The sequence below is a fragment of the Adiantum capillus-veneris genome, chromosome 16 (assembly GCF_014529385.1).
Source record: "Adiantum capillus-veneris isolate H3 chromosome 16, ASM1452938v2, whole genome shotgun sequence".
Taxonomy (NCBI): Eukaryota; Viridiplantae; Streptophyta; class Polypodiopsida; order Polypodiales; family Pteridaceae; genus Adiantum; species Adiantum capillus-veneris.
The window spans coordinates 7,608,725-7,621,448 of NC_140946.1; positions in this window are offsets into that span (position 1 = coordinate 7,608,725).

Here is a 12,724-nt window from a genome sequence, read left to right on the forward strand (position 1 = left end):
CATTACTGATTACTTCATACAGATGGAGGGGTATTCCTATAAATTTGATCCCCCGAGGTAGCAGATTACCATAATCATGTAAATAGTGGAATTTTGTAACCCGATACTATACATAATGGAAAACCACTTCTCTTGTTCAGACTGTCTTGGTATCTTGATCTCTACTGTTGAAACCTCTGACTAATTCTGTTGAAACCTCTTGGAGCTAACCAGGTTGCCCAACATTTTAATTTTTGAGGCAGATAACATCTATGTTTGGCATACCTTTCATGTTATCAACGTAGTTCTAGACATTGCTCAAGGTGGTCGTATCAAATACGAATAGACAAACTGAAAAATACGAAGAAATAAAGTAAACCATAAGTGATACAGCAAGTTCAAGGAGTACCAAATTGTACCAAATTTGGTACTGTAATAGTGGACAGGAGTGCACCCAAGTTCAACACATTACCAAAAAGTATCAAATTTGGTACTGTAATAGTGGACCGACGTGCACCCAAGTTCAACAATACCAGAAAGTAGAGATATAGTGAGGACAACTGAAACAGTAATGTAATGAAAGGTAACATACCAGCACAGAACCAGATAGAGAAATAAAGTAAACCATAAGTGATACAACAAGTTCAAGCAGTTCCAATTTGGTACTGTAATAGTGGACATACGTGCACCCAAGTTCAACAGTACCAAAAAGTACAAGATTTGGTACTGTAATAGTGGATAGAGAAGCACCCAAGTTCAACAGTACCAAAATGTACCAAATTCACATATAGTGAGGACAACTGAAACAGTAATGTAATGAAAGGTAACATACCAACACAGAACTAGATAGAGAGAACAGATAAAGCTCAGGGCCAAAAAATCAAGTTGACTCAGTCACTAAAAAGCACATAGTGCGGAATACACTTGGTACTGTTGACTACCAGATTTGGTACTATTGACTACCGGATTCAGTTGTTCAATCAGGGCTTCTCATTGCCCTCAAGTAACATGGACGCACCTTCGTCGCTCTCATCATCATGATATGGCATGCTATTGTATATCCTCTCATATACTTCAGTAGACAACTTGTATTGTAAAATTTGACATAGGGATCCTGCAATAGGCTCCATCAGGAAACGTATGGCCCTAACAAGATGTGAGTAGATCATTACCGGAGATGTGTGATCCAATAGCCGGTATGTATCAGCTTTTCCTTCAACTTGGCCATAAAAAAAGCCTTCAACAACCTTCCCTCCTCTAACAATTTTGTTATGCCACTTATCCTTTTGTGCTTTCACCGTTTGGTACAACACTTCTATGCATTTGATAATGTAGAAGTCTTCGTTTGCCTCAGTTGCTTTTACTGCAAAATTATCCCCTATGGACAACATGCCACTTAACATTTCAGGGCATCCTTCATATAGTGGCAGGTTGGACACTTGGCTCATCGGAATCGATGTTGAATCTCCACCCTCCTCCTCGTCATCTGATTCGTCATCCCTAATTGTATCCCCGGACTCTGGCAATGGTTTGATGCAAACATATTTCCATTCTTCAATGTGCATTCTGTTCTTGCATCTTCTCCACAACCCACGCATACATGGATCACAAAAGCATGAAAGTGATCGAAAGCGTATGGCGGTGCGGTTGTCCTGTGAATAGCCATCAGCACAATGAAATGAGCGGGAGCCAACGATGCGCTCACAGTCCCATTGTAGATTGCGCTCCACTTCATTCGCGCCAATAAGCCAAAAGACTCTTTGCGTATTACACCTCTGAGACTGTTCTCTTGGCTGAAAAGTTGCTTTCAAAAAGTTGACAACATCGGCTGCACACTTCATACGCCAGCCATCTGGTTTAAATTCCTCATGCGTCAAAGTTCTTTTGATGACCGCCCCTGCCCCATCATGTTTACCTTTTCCATGGCTGGATGCAGAGAAGTTATGCATCATGTGCAAGCCTGTCATTTGATAGTACCTGGCCACAAAATAGTAAGGTCTACCGGCCTTGAATTGTGAAGCAGCACCATCTTACCAAACCCAATGTTGTTGCAGAGAATGTCCTCCTTCTTTCAGCCACTTGTCATGCAGCAAGAAACAATGTTGTACAAACAATGTGTCATGCTGCTTGTCATCCGATATGTAGAAGTGTAGCGTCTTCTATGTACCACCTGCTGCATTTCTTAAATAAGTGATGTGCACAAGTATTGTGACTTGGGTAGACCACCAATGCATTGACTGAATTTCATTCTGAACTTTAAATGAATAATTCTCCGCAAAGTCAATAACAGATACTACAACGTTGCTAGGAGAATTCTGCAAACAGTCCTTGAATTGTTGGGCTTGCCAGCGGAAGACAAAGTTGTGCCTGATGAAGCCTATCAGATGGGCTGAAAATAGGCTAAGAAAAGTCCCACTTTTCATCCGTTGCACAATCAAGTCCTTTCTCTTCTTCTCACTCCCACCTTCATGAACCTGTCCTGTTCCAACCTCCATGAAAACCTTCACAGACACCTCCTTGCTATCCTCTGCTATCTCATCGGGACAAAATGTCAACCTCCGTACTCCACATTGTGAGCAGTCCCCCATCAAGCATTTCTTTGCATGGTATTCACAATTTGGAGGCTTTGGGCACATGATGGATTCCCACATAACGGTGATGTGCCGACACACTGCTTGGTTTGCAAAACACGTTCCTCTCTCATCACCTCTGCAACAAACGGAGCAAGTGCAAAGGTGACCTTTCTCGTGGTGCCCGAACTTGTTCTGCCGCATTTGATTAAGGGCCTCTTTGAAATAGAGCATCTGCACATGAACCACACAGCAGCAAGTATTTATGTCCTTCAACTTCCGTACAAAGTATGGCTTCAATGCCTCGAAGCATCTAAGAGACACTACCACTGTTGGGTCAGCCTTCTTGAATCTTTGGTACAGCTCAACCTATGGCACAAAAACAAAACGATTCAGAAAAAAACCAACATCATGGTACTGGTAAAATTTCACTACTGCAGTATTGCCAAAACTGGCTTTCGGCAGTTCCAAATATGGTACTATAATAGTGGACAGACGTGCACCCAAGTTCAACAGTACCCAAAAGTACCAAATTTGGTACTGTAATAGTGGACAGACATGCACCCAAGTCCAACAGTACCAAAAAGTTCCAAATATGGTACCGTAGATTTGGTACTGTCGGTAGGCTTTGGTACTCTATAGATATTATTTGGTACTCTACATATAGGCTTTGGTACTATCAGAAGTGTGTGGTACCCTGTAAATATACTTTGGTCCTATAGTGGTAGGCTTTGGTACTCTACAGATAGGATTTGGTACTCTTCAGAGAGGATTTGGTACTCTACAGATAGTCTTTGGTGGTATCCGATGAGTTTGGTACTCTACATATAGCCTTTGGTACTATCAGAAGTGTGGGGTACCCTATAAATAGACTTTGGTCCTATAGTGGTAGGGTTTGGTACTCTACAGATAGGATCTGGTACTCTTCAGAGCGGATTTGGTACTCTACAGATAGTCTTTGGTGGTATCCGATGAGTTTGGTACTCTGTAAATAGACTTTGGTTCTCTATACATAGGCATTGGTACTGGATAAATAGGTTTTGGTACTTTGTCGAGAGGATTTGAAACTCTATGGATAGGCTTTGGCACTCGATCGCTAGGATTTTGTACTCGATATACCGGATTTGGTACTCTATAGATCTGAGTTGGTACTCCATAGATAGGCTTTGGTACTCGATATACTGGATTTGGTACCCTGCATATGTGCTTTGGTACTTTATAGATAGCCTTTGGTACTCAATAGGTAGTATTTGGTACTCTACATATAGGCTTTGGTACTATCAGAAGTGTGGGGTACCCTGTAAATAGACTTTGGTCCTATAGTGATAGGCTTTGGTACTCTACATATAGGATTTGGTACTCTACAGAGAATATTTGGTACTCTACAGATAGTCTTTGGTGGTATCCGATGAGTTTGGTACTCTGTAAATAGTTTTTGGTTCTCTATACATAGGCATTGGTACTGGATAAATAGGTATTGGTACTCTATCGAGAGGGTTTGAAACTCTATGGATAGGCTTTAGCACTCGATAGCTAGGATTTTGTACTCGATATACCGGATTTGGTACTCTACAGATCTGCTTTGGTACTCCATACATATGCTTTGGTACTAGATACACCGGATTTGGTACTCTACAGATGTGCTTTGGTACTCCATAGATAGCCTTTGGTACTCGACAGACATGATTTGGTGCTCTACATATAGGCTTTCGTACTATCAGAAGTGTGGGGTACCCTGTAAATAGATCCCGGTCCTATAGTGATAGGATTTGGTACTCTACAGAGAGGCTTTGGTGGTATCCGTTGAGTTTGGTACTCTGTAAATAGACTTTTGGTTCTCTATACATAGGCATTGGTACTGGATAATTAGGTTTTGGTACTCTATAGAGAGGGTTTTAAACTCTATGGATAGGCTTTGGCACTCGATAGCTAGGATTTGGTACTTTCTAGATATTCTTTGGTACTGTAAACACCCTCTGCCGTACAACAGACTACCAAATTTGGTACTGTCTGAACCAAATAAGCCTTAAGTAGCACCAAACAAGATGAACAATTACTAGAAGTTGTTGGTACCTGAGATTCGTCGAGTAGATGTATAGGATGTTTGACGACACTTTTCCTTCCAATTCTCATCTTGCATATGTCTTTCTTGTTGGGTGAAACTCTGCTCTCTGATGTCCAAAAGGCATATACCAAATCTCTTGTTTCATTGGTAATAACGGTTCTTCGTGGCAATTGTCTCTCACAAGCACTCAATGGCAACACTTCATCTTCATCTTTATTCTCTAGCCGTGAGCTTGCTGCAGCTATATTCCTTCGATGGATCCCCAAGATACTAGCCATTCTGGCTTGGTTTACTGATTGTGAGTTTGTACTATTGTTCAGAATCATTGCCAAAGAGCTTCTCTTTACAAAAAGTTCACTTGCTGAATGAGGGACCTTGATTTGAGTCAAAGAGTTGCGCACACCCAATACAACAGTGTCTTCGACTTTGCTGAAATTTGATGGTTGCAGCAAGGAAAATGTTTGGTGGTCCAGGAGTTGCCGAAATATTTCCTTCTGCTCATTCTTTGCAATCCCTACTGTTTGCTTGCGCCAACATCGAGCCACCGCTGCACAAATGTTCTTTCTTGACCTGGCTTCCCGTAATCCAAGAGCAGACGTAGGATGTCTTTCCTTGCTTCTCTGTGCGTGTTTCTTTGCAGCCCAATAATCACAAAGAAAAGCCTGATTACCGGCTAGAATACTAGTGCTAATGGAATTGATGTGCATCTGCTGAACATTGCTTGGGCCACCTTGTAGCTCGTCAAAAGAGAGGAACTGTGCGTCACCTTCCATCTCGTCGATAGAGAGGAGCTGTGCATCACCTTCTACCTCGTTGAAAGAGAGGTCCTGAGCATCACCTTCTATGTCATCGAAAGAAAGGTCCTGAGCATCACCCAGACAGTAATCTCTTGCGCTACTATCCATTTGGAGAGAGAGAGAGAGAGAGAGAGAGAGAGAGAGAGAGAGAGAGAGAGAGAGAGAGAGAGAGAGAGAGAGAGAGAGAGAGAGAGAGAGAGAGAGAGAGAGAGAGAACACAACAGCTCGGTGGCTATGGAGGCGGCAAGGCGGCGAGAAGGTTCAAAACTGAGAGAGACACACAGGGAGAGGGACGTGCGAGGGAGGGAGGGAGGGAGGGAGGGAGGGAGAGAGGTGCTGGAGTGAAAGCTCCCAACCGTAACCCCACCCCCCGGCCCCGCCGTCACCCCCACCTCTTCTTAGGATTGCATGCTTCTAAAGTTTAAAAAAATGTCCACTTAAAAAAGAAGTTTATTTGCCCTCCCCAATTCCAAAAAAATGCCCATGGTTTTTACACACAAGAATCACCAAGCATATGTTGTGTCAAGGACACTACTTTTTGTACCACCAAACCATGCTTTGACCCATCGTGTGTGTGTGTGTGTGTGTGTGTGTGTGTGTGTGTGTGAGAGAGAGAGAGAGAGAGAGAGAGAGAGAGAGAGAGAGAGAGAGAGAGAGAGAGAGAGAGAGAGAGAGAGAGAGAGAGAGAGAGAGAGAGAGAGAGAGCGTATACTCTGTAGATAGAGTCACCAAGGAAGAAATCCGATTAGAAGTTGTGAACTTTCAAGCACCTATGTGTGTGTGTGTGTGTGTGTGGGAGAGAGAACGTGTACACCAACTGTCGCAAGGAGCAGACTCGGGGATATGGTGTACGGAGGTGCGGGAAACTAGCACAGAGCATCGTTTGCGCTAGGATGAGCAGTTCACAGATAATGCGCTTTTTAAAGCATAAGAACAGTCATCGGATATGCAATTCAAATGAAAGGTGGACATGTGTGCAAGTTCAATCCTTCAAGCCATGTGGAGGATATGTGTGTTTAAATATATGCACTGTAAAAAGCAAATGAGCCCTTGTTTTGTTGACAAGTGCTTACAAAAAGCCTTTGACTATTAGGATCGAAAGGAAGGTAGGTGAGGTAGGTGCAGATAGTTAGGTGCAAATTTGCAAAGAAGTAACCGCTTCTCGTGATATACCGTATCCCCGATCACGGTGACTATCTAATCATATTTAGCTGAGTTGCCTTTTATCAAACACGACTGGGTGTGGTGAAGCAGGTGTGTAGTTGAGTAATTATGAGTGGCTATATATTATCTTTCATAAATGACATCTACGATTAACTTCTGAGTAAATGTGTGTGCAGGTATACGTCCGAAAGGTGAGGCTCTTTGTCAAAAACTAGACCCAATCTCTAAACCTTGAAGGTTATGTGTATAATAGAGGCCATTCTAAGAGATGTAGGCATAAACCCATGTCCAAGATTGACATCGGCCTAAAGCACCAAAGAGGGAAGCAGTCAGCCAAAGAATTTTCAGCTAGATAAGTGTGTGTGTGTGTGTGTGTGTGTGTGTGTGTGTGAGAGAGAGAGAGAGAGAGAGAGAGAGAGAGAGGAGGGCGGACAGGTCAGCATGGGAAGAGAGGAAAGAGTGGCGAGCACGTAAAGAAATGGAGGGATTGGGGGTGACGCCACTGGGGCAATCACCCCGATATTTAACATTAGCTAAACTCATCACCATTCTTTTGCCAAAGACTTACTTTTCTAATGAAGTCCTAGCACCATATTGAAATATACATGCTCGCAACATGATACCGCTTTTGGAACTCCATTAAGTCTCATTGGACTTGATTCATTCTAACAACAACCATTGTGTTGCTTTTTCATCTCATCAATCATTGGTTTGATTGTACACAGAGGATAGTTTTTGTGAGAAAGAAACCCTAAGCTTGGTGTAAAGCTAGCTTCATGTTGATATGGCCTTTTTATTGTTAGGCCTCGTGATTTTAATACTTGTTAACTTTGAAAATAAGGCAATGATGATGTTAAGTGTTAAGTGACATTCTTTTAGTTTTTGGAAAAAACATACACATTTTATGTTTATTTTCTCAATTCTAACAATGATTCCCCTAATACACTTCGTCGTCATAGTCACTTCTTAAGATTTGAGTCTGTTCTGAATACACCTTTAGCCTTGTTCAATGTGAGGATTGTTTTTTTTTCTTTTGAGAAAAAAAGTAAATTGTATTAAAAGACAAAGAAGGGGGAAGTGCAAGGCCTCAAAGGTAGGGAAAGAGGCAGTCCCATCAGGAGGGGTTAAAGAAGGCCATAGGTTTCAGCTATTAAGGCTTTTTCTCTGGAGTAAAATGACAATAATTTAGATGTACATTGATTACAAGGAAGGCTTCTCTGATAGAATACAATGGATCAGATGGGACATCCTTAACAGGCTGAAGGGAGAATTTGGCTAGACATTTTGTTTCAGAAACTTAAAACAAAAGTAGTCGTAGACTCAGGTAAAGTGAACAAAGCATCCAATCTTTGTATCCAAAATGAAAGAATTTCTCCATAGATTACAAAGAGGGATATCCAAATGATGGCATTCTTCCAGTACTAACTCCAAGTAAGAAAAGGGTTGAGGGTGGATGGATGCAGAAGCTCTAGTTGGCAGTTTGTAGAAGAGGCTTTAGCTTAGGGCACAACATAAATAGGTGGAGAACATCTTTCTGCTGACCACATTTGGGACAAGCTTTAGTGCTAATGCCATCCTTCATAGCTATTTTTCCTGTCCAAAGACCTTGATGAAGGACCAAACAACTTAGGAAAGATTGTTTAATTGGAATGGGAAGCTCCATATTGATTCATGTAATGGAATTGGTATTTAATTTGAGAGTAGAAGAAATTAGAGAGAGTACTTTTGTGAAATTACTTTGTGAGCATAGTGGGTGAACATAATTGATGGTAGCAACATAAACATAGCATTTAGTTAACTTGGCATGAACAATACTTTTGCAAGAGAGAGAATTTAGAGAACATGACAACAGTTGAGGACCGGATTTATGTGGAGCCGGTCCCCTCCAAGAGGAATTTGTTTTATGATTTCTCCCATCAAGAGAGACTTGTTACAATACAATCTTTGTGTTCCTTGTGACCTAGGTGATGCAATGAATATGGAAAGCTTCATGCATCACGAGCATAATATAAACTTTGAAGAAAGCATTAACTATCCCAAGCCTCAGTCCCAAGACCTCAAACACCTTCGAAGGTGGAGAGAGCTAGCAGGGAATGAGGGTAGGGAAGAGGAAGAAGAAACATTTCATAGGAGAAAGAATTAGTTCCTCACTTATCATCACTCTTCTTGCTAGCATACATAATAGCATAGTAATGAAGATGGAGAAGATGGCAAGCTTAAGCATTGAAGCATGACTCTTGGTTGGATTTGCATTCCACAGCCAAGAGTATTGGTATAGGCTCTCAACCTCTCTACTTGCTTGGAGAAGGAGAGGGAGCTCTTGCACTTTGCACTTTCCAAAATGAGAGTGTGTGTGGGAGATTATACCCCCTAAGTAGGTCCCCTACTTGCTTTGGTCCTTGTAGCTCATGCTTGAAGCTCATTGGACCCCTCCAGGCCTAGCCAATCACAAGCAAGAGTCAAACCAAGCAACAACGATAGCCTTGGGACAAGTGTTCCCCTTTCCTCTTTGAGAGAGAGGGCTTGATAAATGTAAAAACAATTAATTAAATCTTCTATATTATCATTGGATCCTTGGGGTGGCCAACCAATAGGCTTCAGGCACACCATGAGGGCAACCTAGCTAGGGGCTTGATATGTGTCCTACTTGCCCCTTGGGCAAGGGGTGACCTTTGGGAGAGAGAGTGGTCAAGCAACCACCCCCCCTTCTTGCATGGCTCATCCCCTCCTTGTAGGAATTCACTTCGACTTTTGTGCCACCTCAAGGCCCTTAACCTTGGGCCTAGTTCTCACCACAAGCTTGGCCCTTAAGCCCCTCAAGCTTGGGTTGGGTTCTCACCTCAAGTACAACCCTAGCATCTCAAGCATGACAAGCACCTCAAGCATCTCAAGCATCTCAGAGATCAGGCATGTCAAGCACCTTAAGCATGGGCCGGGTTCCCACCTGAAGCACATCCCTAGCTTACCTAAGGTCAAAGGACTTTTACGCTAACTATTGGAGGTCTTCAATGAAGCTAACCCTAAGGTCTTTATGCTCCATTGTTTAGCCTTGCTCTTTGATAGACCATCTCTCATTTAGGGCCCTTTACTATTGGCCCCGTGTTGAGATAGATCTATAAGCACATGTCTATATCTTAACCCTTGGTCCCGTTTATTCTCCCACAATAAATGATCAGTTTAATACGAGAAAATCATTTGGGTTGGTTAGATATTAGATTTTATGACATTACCTCTCTCTTGAAATCATAGTCGTCCCTCGACTATGAGGTAGAAGAGATAAAGCCTTAGTCATTAGTCAATCTTACTTAGCGGGTAGAGGATCCCTTTTTACCCTACGACATCTTTTCAAGATGGATGACCGATCCATTTGGTGCTTGGGAGACATAGCTGCCCGCAAGCATGTCTGCAAGTTTAGTCCATTGCATTCTCCCAAAGTAGAGTGACAAATTCTACTTGGTGTTTGAGAGACGTCATCATCACAAACATGGTCCTAAGCATGCATACTATTTAAGTTTGTGTACAATTAAAAAGAGAACTAGTCTTATAAGACAAAAACATGTGTCATTTAAAAGAAATTTGTACATTTTCTTACTCTAATGTAGCATTGTAAGCATTGACAAGGTTCATACTATCCTTAAACTGTATTCCTTGCATCCATCTAGCATCTTCAAAAGGATAATTTTTGAACTTCATAAGATATCGTCGGATAATCTTACCATGTCGTAGTACCTTGTCTTCATGCCAAAGGATAGCTTTGGGTTGTAGCACCTCTTCCTGGTCTTCAACTTCAGGAGGGTCTTCAATATTTGGTTCACTTGGTGGCTCTCCTTTGTAGGGCTTGAGTAGGCTCACATGAAAATCATTGTGTATGAGCCAATGGTTGGGCAACTTGAGTTGGTAGGCTGTCTCATTGATAGGCTTCAAGATTTGGAAAGGACCATAGTATCTTTTTTCTAGCTTAGCATAATACTTTTGATGGCCCATAGGATTTTTGCCCATCGTTTGCCTTACTAGAGCCTTAGGAAATCATTTTCTTTGAAAGTTAAGGCCCTTCTGTGTTTGTCAGCAACAGCAGCTTTTTGCCTTTGTTGAGAGATGGATATAGCCTCCTTAATCTTTTGAAAAGATTCTTGTAGATCACGGCTATACTCATCGGCAGCGAAGATCTTCTCATGTACTTTGAGTAGCAAGAAACTTTTAGGTCTTCCTTCAATGATCTCAAAAGGTGGTTTTCCCGTAGAAGTATGTACAGTATCATTGTAGGCATATTGTACAAGAGGTAAGTACTTTTCCCATTGTGAGCATTGATCTACTTCTGTAACATAAGTCTTGAGTAGATCGAGTATCGTAAGATTGGCTTGGCTATCTCACTTTGGCCATATGTTTGTGGGTGATAGGCCGAAGAGAAATTCAATCTTGTTCCTAGATTTTCAAAGAGACCTTTCCAGAAATTACTGGTCATTCTAGGATCTCTATCTAACACGATGGGTGTTGGTAATCCATGGTGTTTGAGAATCTGTGATATGAAAAGAGTTTCCATTTGGTGTGCCTTAATAGTCTTTTTGACAGGAATAAAGTGTGCTTGCTTGCTAAACCTGTCGACTATTGTCCATATTCCCATATTCCCATGGATAGACTTAGGCAATCCAAAGATGAAATCCATGGATATACTCTCCCATGATGAATGTGGGATAGGCAATGGCTGGAGTAATCCAGGTTGCTTCCCTCTATCATACTTGGTCTTTTGGCATACTACGCATTTTGAAACATACTCTTGTATTTCCACTTTCATGGTAGGGCAATAGAAATATGTCTCTACTCCCTAAAGAGTAGGTTGAATATCTCTATGTCCCACATAGGGAGGAGCATGGGATTCATACATAACTTTCTCATGAAGGGAATGGGTAACACATAGCCTATTGCCGTGGAGAAGATAACCATCATGCAAGGTGAATGGTTCCTCTTTCTTCCCCAAAGAAAGGGCTGACATTATGTCTCTAAAGTAGGGTCAGTAGCATACTCATCTATCATAACTTCGGCTTGCAAAGCAGGGTTGCCCATAGCTTGCTGCAACCTAGTAAAATGAGATAATTGAGAAACATGGGTGCATCATCATTAGCACCTTCATGTGCAAAATCAAAGCTATCAATGTTCATTCTACTCTCTTGGTTATTTTCAGCTCAAGAAGTTCAAAGAGGGAGGAAAGAGTATCTCTTTTCTTATCTACGATGGCACCTTTGGTGCTACCGACAAAGTATTGGCCTTCATCCAGCAATTTGATGTGGCCTTTGGAGACGAGGACTTCACGGAGTCCTCCAAGCTACACCATATAGCTATGACTTCCAGAAATCGGCTCGTCAATGGTGGGCTAGCCTTCGTGGCAACGATGAAGCCCTGAAAACATGGAAAGCTCTACGAGTTTCCATCATTAAGCAATTCCTTGCAAGCGATACAAAGGACAAAGTGCTTACCGCGAATGGTGTAGTTTGAAGCTTCTCTCCCATGAGTCTATTCACATAAATGTGAACAAGTTTTAGGATTTACATCTCAAGGCTACTTTCTTCCAAAAGATAGACTTCGCCGAGCAAACGCAACAATTTTGTGCAGGATTACTTGAAAAGATGGCTGAGTACGTCAACTTTCAACGGCATGGTTCTATCATTAAAGTAATCCACCACACCATGATTGCTTTGCGCATCAATTTCCAACAAGGGGCTAGACAAAATGTCAATCCCATGGAAAAAAAAGACAAAAGTGATGCAAAGGGGAAAACCAATGCCCAAAATTATTCCCAAGGTAATTCCAACAACAACAACAACAATCGGTCCAAGGAGAAGGGAGTTTACAAAGGTAAAGAAAAACTCTCTCCCAAAGATCTTGAAGCTTTTTGCAAGGACTATAAATGTTTTAAGTGTGGGGAGCAAGGACACGGCTATCGTTCTTGTCCCAAGAGAAATGCCCGCAATGAGACTCCTAGAGCTTCCACCATCGAAGCTCCAAAAGAGGATGCTCATTGAAAAGGATCACCTCTCTCCTATGCTTGGGGAAAGGTAAGGGAGCATGATGCCTTCATCTTGTTTGACCATGTCTCTACTCACAGCTTCATATCAATGGAGTTGGCCACCAAGTTGGGCATTCAATTGCCAACA